The sequence below is a fragment of the Eublepharis macularius genome, chromosome 7 (assembly GCF_028583425.1).
Source record: "Eublepharis macularius isolate TG4126 chromosome 7, MPM_Emac_v1.0, whole genome shotgun sequence".
In the NCBI taxonomy this organism is placed as follows: Eukaryota; Metazoa; Chordata; class Lepidosauria; order Squamata; family Eublepharidae; genus Eublepharis; species Eublepharis macularius.
The window spans coordinates 127,261,100-127,271,990 of NC_072796.1; the positions used below are offsets into that span (position 1 = coordinate 127,261,100).

Here is a 10,891-nt window from a genome sequence, read left to right on the forward strand (position 1 = left end):
GGATTCTAGTTATGTGTGCCTATTGGTTGTTGCTTGAAAAAGGGGCGTGGCTTGTGTGTATATAGTTGGCTCCTGTTGAGCCTGTCTTCAGTCCCTCTGCTTCCAGTAAAGCTGTTACTATGAGCTGAAATCTCAATACTTAATAGTAAGCTTCCTACCAGTTGCTAACAAAGGGCAACCCTTAGCAGAGGTGGAATTCTAACTCAACAAGAAGGTAGCCTTCCACAGAAGATACTAATTTTTATTATGTGTGTTTTTAATTTGTTATCTACCTTGGTGGTCCTAATGAAGGCAGAAAAGTAGGGTATAAATTTAATAAATAAATAAATATGAATTGCACTCTGGGGGTTAATGCTTAAATCTTTTCAAACCTAGCTCTATTTCGATCTAATATTTGGAAGGCATTAAAGCTTTAGGTGGGGTGGGCCAGAGTAAAGTTATTTTCTTTTACTTTTTTAGTATTCTGCTGGGATATATGCCTGCGGTTTTTTTCTCTGTGATTTTTGTACAAGGTTTCATTATTTTTAAGGAACGGTGTTTTTTTCCCCCAGTTTCAGTTTGCTTTACTGGCACCAGCCCTCACTGTCACGCACTTTGTAAATAATTTAAAGCAAGCAAAAAACAAAAAGAGACCCTGCTGACACCAACACAATATTTCTAAGATGTAATAAACATACAGGGGGTGAAATTCAAATAACTTTTATTTGCCTTGATGAATAATATAAATATATTTAGTCACTGACCCTTCCTCTCTTGCCATGGAATGTGAACATTTGCAGCACTTGGGAATATCGCAAGTTCATTTCCCCCGTTTTGACAAATTGTCTTTAAGGGCGAACTCCTGACCTTTTGGAGATGGTAGGAGAAAGTTTTGCCACAATGCCTATATTCTTGCACATCTACAATGAGTGCCAGTTTATTTTAAACCCGCAAATATATCTGCGAAAGAGTCGCAAATACCTTGACAAGTTACCTGCATCCATCTAGCAAGACAAGGGTGACTTTTTGTTTTGCAAAACTTAGGACCCAGTGATGGTTGTTGTGGATTTTCCGGGCTGTATCGCCGTGGTCTTGGCATTGTAGTTCCTGACGTTTCCCCAGCAGCTGTGACTGGCATTTTCAGAGATCTGTCTTTTGGTGCTACACCTCTGAAGATGCCAGTCACAGCTGCTGGCGAAACGTCAGGAACTACAATGCCAAGACCACGGCTATACAGCCCGGAAAATCCACAACAACCATCGTTCTCCAGCCATGAAAGCCTTCGACAATATATTAGGACCCAGTGAATTTTTCAGGGAACAACATGGAGGAAGGAAGGGCAAGATAGAGACCTGAGCACAGCTGTCGGAGGAGGCATCCCATACTTGGTGATGCATTGTGGATACTCCCACTCTCCACTCTGCAATGCCTTCTGAGAGTCTCTCTACATGAGACGCCTCGGCGCATGTTCAAGTGTAGGGAGAGGCAATGTTAGCCAGGAAGTGTAGTTTAGAAATATGGAGCTGGTGGAGATCGCTCCTCAGAGGGCTTGTTAATTGCATCTCTTCCTCCCGGAACGCTCTGTCAATTTCACTTCTCCAGTCTAAAACTGTGGCGGGTCGCAACCAGAGGGCAACGAGGAATGGAAATGGGCTGGAGTTGCCTTCCAGAGCTGGGCTTGGCCCTGGAGAGGTTTATAATGGGCTGAAGTTTCCCTTCTGACATTTCACAGCCCCTTCACATAGCTCCAGTGTATAGCAAAGCCTTTGCCCTGCCACCAGCTTAACTTAATGACACCAGCACATATTCCTGCTTGGAAACCCTAGTTCAGCCCTCCCAGAGTGGGCTAGAAAATTGTTGTTGTCAAAACTAACCATCCAAATGAAAGGTCCACTTACAGAACATCGGAGCAAAGCAAATACGGAGTCCAGGTTGCCCACTTTGGTAGGCAACTTTCTGGCCTTGGCCTCTGTCTCCCCCCCTCCCCACTCAGTAGGGCAGGGGGGAATGGGGGCCAATTGCTCATGATGGTTGCTAATTGAACTCAAAGTATCTCTGCATGAGACTTCTGACACATGAAGAACACATGTTGGGAGATGCAATGTTAGCTGGGAAGAGTAGTTTAAAAAGACAGAGCCAGTGGTGGGGCAAAGGCTTTGCTATACAATGGAGTGGTGTGAAGGGGCTGTGAAGTGCCAGAAGGGAAACTTCAGCCATTATAACCTTTCCAGGTCCAACACCGGCTCTGGAAGGCAGCTTCAGCCCATTTCCATTCCTCGCTGCGCTTTGGTTGCAATTCCACACAGTTTTAGACTGGAGAGGTGAAATTCACAGAACCTTCAGGGAGGCAAAGGCTGATTCCGCACACGTTGGATAATGCACTTTCAATGCACTTTATCAATCGTTTGAGGTGGATTTTTTGTTCTGCACACAAAAAAATCTGTTCCAAATGATCTATAAAGAGGATTGGAAGTGCATTATCCAACGTGTGCGGAATTACTCAAAGATGACATCAACAAACCCTCTGAGGAGTGATCTCCACCAGTTCTGTCTTTTTAAACTACGCTTCCCAGCTAACATTGCATCTCCCTACACTTAATGAACATGCGCTGAGTTGTCTTGTGTAGAGAGACTTTCCACTTGTTCCGAAGCAAAGAAACAGTAGCCAGGGATACTAAAGAGAGAGACTAATTTAAGGCTGAACCAAAAAGGACATAGTTTTAATGAACATTTTGAAGTGGCAAAAGATCCCACGCTTCTAGCAGTTTTGCTGGATTATTGTGAAAGGGGATGAAAGTATTTGCATATCCTGAAAATGCTCGATATCAGCTTCATTTACCCTCAGTGACACCAATTCATCACCAAATCGGACTGGTTGTGTAATATTTATATGCTATCACATTCACTTATGTAATTCCTTGGCAAGCTAACTATACTCTGGGAGGGCCATAACAGGGAAGGGAAACGGAGCAGAAGTAGATTAACAAAGAAAATGGCAGAAAATAACTCTGGAAATAAATTTACCTTTAAGTGATTTGGGGGAAGTACTTCTGTGCTCCTCCGAAAGAGTAACATTCACCCCCAAAATCAAAATGAATGAGCATTTACCCAGCTCTAGTTGCACAAATACTTGGAAAAAAAGAAAGAGAAAATTGTGTGTGTAAATGAAAGGGAGAGAAGTGGTTCATCTAAGTCAGTCTAATGGGGATGCACGTCCAGTATAGATCTGTGGCAGTCAAGCTGCAGCCACCTTTGTCACTCATTCTCCCTTTTCTTGGGAGGAGCGGTCACTGCTATGCATTCTTATTCTCTCAGGGAATGCAACAAAGAAACGTTCCCCACGGGAAAATAACAAAAGGCCTGTTTTTCCCTCCTGAGCATATTTCTCAGCTTACCCTGGGGCCCACTGACGGAAATCTACTTTATAATATGCCTTCCTGGCTTGCAAACAACAGAGGAATTTGGGCAGGTTTCTTGATTTTCTTGGAAGTGTATTGACAGGTATGTAGGAAGCAACTTCAGTTTTACTTATTCTGAGTTTCAATTACCCATGTGTCAAAAAATAAAACAAACCTCTTCTGCCCTATGGGCTATTTCTTGCAAGTCAGGTCATCCCATGGGATAGTCCCACTGCTTCTTATTTTTTATAATCAATATATCTTTATTAAAAAAATTATAACAATAAACTATTAAACTATATACAATCATGAATTTGTAGTCATACAAGAAGTTAATACTAAAATCCGTTAATAAATACATACATCAAAATTAATAAACGCAACTTGTCATAATAAGTTGCATTTTAAAGCAGTTTAGAGGGTTATATCTTAGCATATATCTGAACAAATATAAGGAGAAAGTACTTGTAAATTCTAACATATTAAATTGACAGATTACTTATATATTTGCATATGTATGAAAGAGTTTAAGACCAGGTAAAGAACTATCATTTTCGAGGTATTCAAAGAAAGGAAACCATTTCTCAATAAAGTTGGTTGTTCTTGGAAAATTTTCTACTTGATAAATTTTGTCATATAACTTTTCTGATATATAATGGTCCCAGATTTTTTTGTGCCAGTTATCAATTGAGGGTGTAGACTTAGTTTTCAAAAAAGTAGCTATCACGCTCTTTGTGGCTACTAGTAGAGTGGCTATTAGGTCTCTTCTTATTGTTGAAATCTGGTCTTGGTATTTGTCCCATTGGTCCAATAGAATAATTTCTGGCATCAGGGGGATTTCATATCCTGTTATTTTCTGAATTTCCTTTAGCACTGCTTTCCAAAATGATTCAATATGTTTACATCTCCACCGACAATGGGCAAAGTTCCCTTCCTCCCCACAATTTTTCCAGCAGTTAGGTGGAGATGTGGAAGAAATCTGGGAAAGTTTCTTTGGTGTTATATACCATCTGTTAATTAATTTATAAGTTTGTATTTTGGTAACAATAGATTTTGAAGTATTAATGTTGGACGACCATATTCGATTCCATCTATCAGTGGATTTTTCAATTTGGCAATCTTGAAACCATTGGTCCTGATACTTCCATGTTCTAGTTGTTTGGGTAGATAGTATTATATTATATGTTTTAGATATCATTCCCTTGCTATGATTCGAAGCTGAATCTATTAGATTCTCAAATTCTGATTTGGGAGTGTCAAGTAATTTATTCAGGTCAATGTGGTCAGCTAGATTCTGTAATTGAAGGTATCTAAACCAGTGATTTTTTTAATTCATTATGCATTCTATTTCTGATTTTTCCAATAAACCTCTATGAGATGAGATATCTACTAATCTACTGATATCCCACTGCTTCTGAACTGTACCAAGTTAGACTGCAAATGGGTGGCTCATATAATGGCTTTTTTCAGGGGTCATTTTGTAGAAAAAGAGCTGGAGGAACTCATTAGCATACATTAGTATGCCTCATTTGCATATGCCACACCCCCTGACATCACCTATTCTGGCTGCTTTGAACCCAATCCTGGCCATTCAGGGCCGAAATTGGGCCCAAAATGGCAAAAAGGGGCTGAAAATGGCCAAAAAGGGGCCCAAAATGTTCAGGATTGGGCCACTGCTGAACAGGAGCATGTTCCACCACACGTCAGAGGTCCAATCCTGGCTGTTTCGGCCCCAATCCAGGATGAAACGGGCCCAAAATGGCTGAGAGTCAGGTGGGCGGGGCCACCTGACAAGTGACCCCTTTGGGGAACTGCCAGAACTGCATTCCTGGCATTCCCCCTCGAAATGAGCCCTGTTTTTTTTTTAAAAAAATACCTCTGCACTGAGAATAATAGGATGTCAGGGAGATTCTCCCTAGCATTCTCTGTGCAGTGAAGAGGTTTTTTTTTAAAAAAAAATGCAGCATTTCCACATCAGCCCTACCTGCAGTCTAAATTTTCACAGTCCAAAAAACAGGATCACTGACTCATTTCTCTTTGGGAGAACTGGGTCCAATGGGGATGCATTTTTGTAAAGACATCCTTACTGAATACATTGTTTTCATATGTTTATTACTCAAGTGGTGGTGGAATTCTAGTGCATCACAAGAGGTTGGTTAGCCTGCGGAGATCACACTAGGAGGGACTGAGCCAGTGCAAGCCTCTCCACTATTGCTGAGATGGCAATAAAGACTTTTATATAGTTGTTACAGCCCTACTTTCATACCAAGGATCATTACTAGAGAACCAAAGCCACACAGAGGGTTGCTGGGTTCCCTTACCCTCCTGGTGGGAAGTGGGGGACATGGTGCTTACCTTATTCTTGGTCCGGGCATGCTTCTTGCATGCACGGCCCCTGCCAGAGTGATGTCACTTCTGGGAAGTGACATCATCGTGCAAGGGGCGGAGTGCGTGTGTGCTTTGCAATGAGTTGATTGGGCCCCAAATTGGCCCACTGGGAAGTGCAGGAGCACTCCCGGGGCAATGATGAGCCCATTCCCCACCTTTCCCCCAGCTAGCCAGGTAAGTGGTGGCGGGAAGAGAAAGGTTGGAGCAGAGATCTCCTGTCCCCATCAGGGAAATGGGACTCCTAGCCACACATGACATTTTCCAAGAAGTTCTCTACCTTCTGCCCTCTGTATCCATTAACTCTGCAATACCTCTGCCCAACAGCAGTTTCTAGTTTACACATTAATGAGATGGCCACACCTGTTGTCTTGGGGCTAGGGTTGCCAGCTCCAGGTTGGGAAATTCCTGGAGACTTTGGGGGTGGAGCCTAGAGAGGGTGGGGTTTGGGGAGGGGAGAGACCTTAGCAGGGTATAATGTCATAGAGTCCACCCTCCAAAGCAGACATTATCTTTAGGGGAATTGATCTCTGTCACCTGGAAATCAGTTGTAATTCCAGGAGATCTCCATCCACCACCTGGAGGCTGGCAACATACCTTAAGGATCACCTTCTCCCATATGAACCAACCATCCACTCTGACCATCCTCGATGGCTCTATTTTGTCATCTGAGGTTAGATGGGTGGCAACCTGAGAAAGGGCCTCCTTGGTCATGGCACCATAACTTTGAAACGTCCTCCTCGGGGAGATTCATCTGCCTCCCTTTATAGTGTCTTCCACCAGCAGGTGAAGTCATTTTTGTTTTGTTTGTCATACGTCCAATAACTGTTATTGGGTCTCCTCCATGGTTCTGGTGTTGTGTTTATATGTTATTGCTGAATTATTTTATTTATTAATTGCAAATGTTTTATCAGCTGATAAAATGTGAGAAAATGGTCGTCTATATCCATCCATCCAGCTTACCAAGTACATGATGGTGATACGCCGCTTGTGTGGTTATTAATATCCATTCAATGCCACACCTTTGATGTTCTCTTATATGAGCTTGTGAACTTAAGACCTTCTCCAGAGGTCCAAACGTGTGTGTGCCAATGATGTGCCCCTACCAGAAAGAGGGCCTTCTCTGTGGTGGTGCCACTTCCCTGGAAATCCGGTCATTTGCCTATTACCTAGCCAACTCAGGCACCAGGCAGAAGCATTCCTTCTTTCTAAGGGTTTTGGTTCACTTCCCTCCTCTTTCATCTATCTTATTTTTATCCCACCCTTCCTCTGAGGAGCATATGTGACAAAATGGGATTCGCAGGCACCTTGATCTTCTAAAGGGAGGTGCGGAGGTTACTCAACTAGCCCAGATCTTAAGCTGCTAGACCTCAATGAGGAATTCACCATTCTGGCTTCATTCCACTCTGCCCAACATATATGGGATTCTACTACCTGTCACTTGGGGTGTACAACTTACTCCCCTTGGATGGTGAATTACGAGAGAAAGAGAGAATAATCTTAACATTTTCAGGTTTATGTTGAGGCTCTTTTCATCTCTCTTTGTTTTGTCTTTGTCCTTGACTCATCTCTCCCTCTGAAAGAATCCACAATCTTTTCCTTCCTCCTTCCCTCAAAGGACAGAGATTTTCCTATAAAGCCCCTGAGATCACTCCCTTTCTACATAGCGGAAAATTACCAGCAAGCACCTAGAAAGTGCCTGAAACCATCAATGTTTACATGATACTTGCAGTGTCTCAGAAAGGCTCTTTGTTCTCCTGAGTCCTCCTGACTAGCTGGTTTGGGTATAACAGACTAACACAGCTCCCTTTCTGGAATTCTCCTGACTAGGCCTATCAACAAATGAATCAACACCCTACCTACCAACACCTTGGCAGACTGACAGCTAGATAGAAAAAACTTGTTCTGGCAGTAGTAAAGGTGGTTTTAGGTGATCTTGTTAGCATTCACTAATCTAAAATTTACTGTGAAAAGTTATAAATGTTTACACAGATATGGGAGTGAAGTACAGTTTCACCACAGCATACGTAGTTTTCCTCCTCCATTTCATCCTTGCAACAACTGGTCAGGTAGATTAGGCTCAGGGACAAACTACAAATTTCAGTTTTTAACAAGTACAGTCTGGTTTCCCAGAACCAACTCTGGTATCCCACAGCCACACAGCAGCTTCAGGGAATGACTTTTTTAAAATAAAGGAGAGCTCAAACGGGCTCAGAATGCCACCTAAGGGGAACAAAGAGCTCCTGCCTCCCCCCCCCCCCAAGACATTTTTTCCACTAGGGAACAGTGAGTATGTGGGAGGGAGGTATTTCTCCAGTTTTGCTGCTCCATGTGGAACAACATACTCCACAGTCCACACGGAGCAGCAAAAACCGGGAAATAACTCCCCCAGTGCTTTTTCCATGTGGAAAAATGGCTTGGGGGTGAGAAAGGAGCCCTTCCTTTTCCTGATGCTGGTGCTGCAAGCCTCTTTGGGCTCTCCTTTATTTTTGACATCCATTCCCTACAGCTGCTGTGAGGCGATGGAGAACCTGAGTCAAGTTCCCCAGACTCAACTAGTTAACTACCGAAATGTATTGGATCCATCCAGCTTTTCAGCTGCAGAAAAAGGAACGAGGGGTCCCCTTTGACCACCAAGAAGTGCTACTCTGGGGATCATGTGGCTTGCGTGGACCAAAATCATGTGGGGTATGAGTTGTGGTAAGAAAGGGGATTAGGCAGGACTGAGGGGGGAAACTGGCTGGATCTAACACAATGATTGGCCCCTCATTTCTACCTAGAGGGGTTGTGGCTCATTTGGTAGAGCATTTGCTCAGCATGCAGAAGGTCCAAGGTTCGATTCCTGGCATCTCCAGGGATCAGGCAGTAGATGAGATGAAAGATCTCTACCTCGGGGCATGAAAGGCCACTGTCAGTCTAAGTAGGGCGTACTGACCTTGATGGACCAAAAGACTAATTCAGTGTAGGGTAACTTCTTGTGTTTCTGTGTAGAGCTGGCAAAAAAAAAAATCCCCAGATCAAAATGGGAGCTGGTTTCAGGGCATGGCTCTTCATCTTTGCAGGGAACCACAAGCCTGATTTCTTGGTGTGTGTGATGGAATAGCCACATTAGCCCATTAAAACAGGCTGGAAATTCTCCCAGAACTTTGTTGCTTTGCCTGCAGGGAACATAAAGCACAAGCAATGCCTTTTTTTTTGCCTTTAAAGAAAGGATTTTCCTCATTTAGGGCTAAGTGTGTGGTGTTGAATACTAAAAGCTGAGCGGTGCTTACAGGGTCTGAGGCAAATTGGAATCTTGATGAAAAGGAATCGGTGGAGGAAAGGGAGGTAGATATAATTTGAAAACTGCCGGCATGAATATATATCTATATTTGTTTGTTCTCACTGCTTTACCACTGCACTCAACTCCCTCCCTGCAAATGCCTACTAAATGAATAAACAACATATTTCCACCACAGTTTTCAGTACAGAGAATCTTTCGAACTAGCCACCTCCTTGGTCTCCATTTGGTCTGCTTGCCCGCCTGTCTTGTTCTCGTCCTCACACAGTGAATCCCTACAGCCAAGAAAAAAAAAGCAACTAGCTATTTCCATTCAGTTTGGGCTTGCTATATAGAACCCCTGATGTCATGTGGTCCTTTGCTACATTTTGGAGATATATCATGATTCCTGGCAGAATCAAGACAAGGTTCCTCAGCTCCAGGGCTGTGTTTCTAACAGCAGCTAGCGATGCCTCTTAGATGAGGGAATAAGGTGACTACTTAAGTTGGTAAGAGACCAATCGAGTTGCAAGCTTTTATGAGATATAACCAAACCAGAGAGTTTCACGAAGAATAGCAATAACCAAAGGAATCTCATGAAAAACTAACAATACCAATAAAGAATACTTATACATTGGCTGTTGTGGGCTTTCCGGGCTGTATTGCCGTGGTCTTGGCATTGTAGTTCCTGGAACTACAATGCCAAGACCACGGCAATACAGCCCGGAAAACCCACAACAGCCATCGTTCTCCGGCCGTGAAAGCCTTCGACAATACTTATACAATTCATTTGCTGCAAAGTCTCAAATGTGTAATTCATCAATAGTACTCAGTAGAACCAATTCAACGCACACACAACAAACCACACCCCAGCAGCTTCAATTAGCAGTACAATGCAATTAATCAGTACAGGGAGGTCACATAAAGTGCTATGTGCAAATACCTATATTCATACAATAACAATTATATCATTAAAGTGCAAATGCCTTCACCCTCAAAAAGGAATTTGTAATAAATGAATTTGTAATAAAAAACACACGCACTTTATTACGAATTCCTTTTTGAGGGTGAAGGGCTGACGTGTATGTTAAATCGTCATAACATTATGAGTGGAATAACAATAGCGTCAGTACCTGTTTGTGTCACATCTTGCCATCTTTGAAAAAGATCCGAAACTGCTTTCTGCACAGGAACCGGTCCAACCGTCAGATGGCATGTCCTTGACCGGACCACTCCTCCCTCGGCGACACCCATGGGCTGCTTGTTTGTAGACTATTATTGGACTTTTACGGTTCTTGGGAGGCACATTGTGCTTGAATGAACATTTCTCATACCTCAGCATTTGCACTTTAAGAGGGATCGTCTTACACAGTTATGTCCAATCATCAAATATTTTGTGTATGTGTATAACAGTCGTAAGGGTGGGTATATATGTCCAGGGTGGTATATAGCCTACCTTTCTCCAGTAGGGTTGCCAGGTCCAGGTTGGGAAATTCCGGGAGTTTTGGGGGGTAGAGCCTGAAGAGGGTGGGGTTTGGGGAGGGGAGGAGTCTCAATGGGGTATAATGCCATAGAGTTCACCCTTCAAAGCAGCTGTTTTCTCCAGGGGATCTGGTCTCTGTTTCCTGGAGATCTGTTGTAATTCTGAGAAATCTCCAGCTATCACTTGGAGGCTGGCAAGCCTATTCTCCAGACAGAATCAAGACCTAAAGCAGGTAGCAATGAATGCAATACAAAAATCGTCTATTAAAACTATTTGAACTGTTAAAACTAACTCATCATTAAAACCAGTAATCACAACAGATAGTTAAAACAAATAATAACATAATAATATTTGATTTATACACCGCCCTTCAGGATGACTTAACAC

At 42.9% G+C, this 10,891-nt stretch overlaps 1 non-coding gene across 1 annotated transcript; it reads left to right on the plus strand.

The window, feature by feature from the left end:
* Positions 1-8,543: 8,543 nt before the first annotated feature.
* TRNAA-AGC (transfer RNA alanine (anticodon AGC)) lies at positions 8,544-8,616 on the plus strand. The gene has a single exon. It is a non-coding gene; the product is annotated as a tRNA-Ala (tRNA).
* Positions 8,617-10,891: the final 2,275 nt, after the last annotated feature.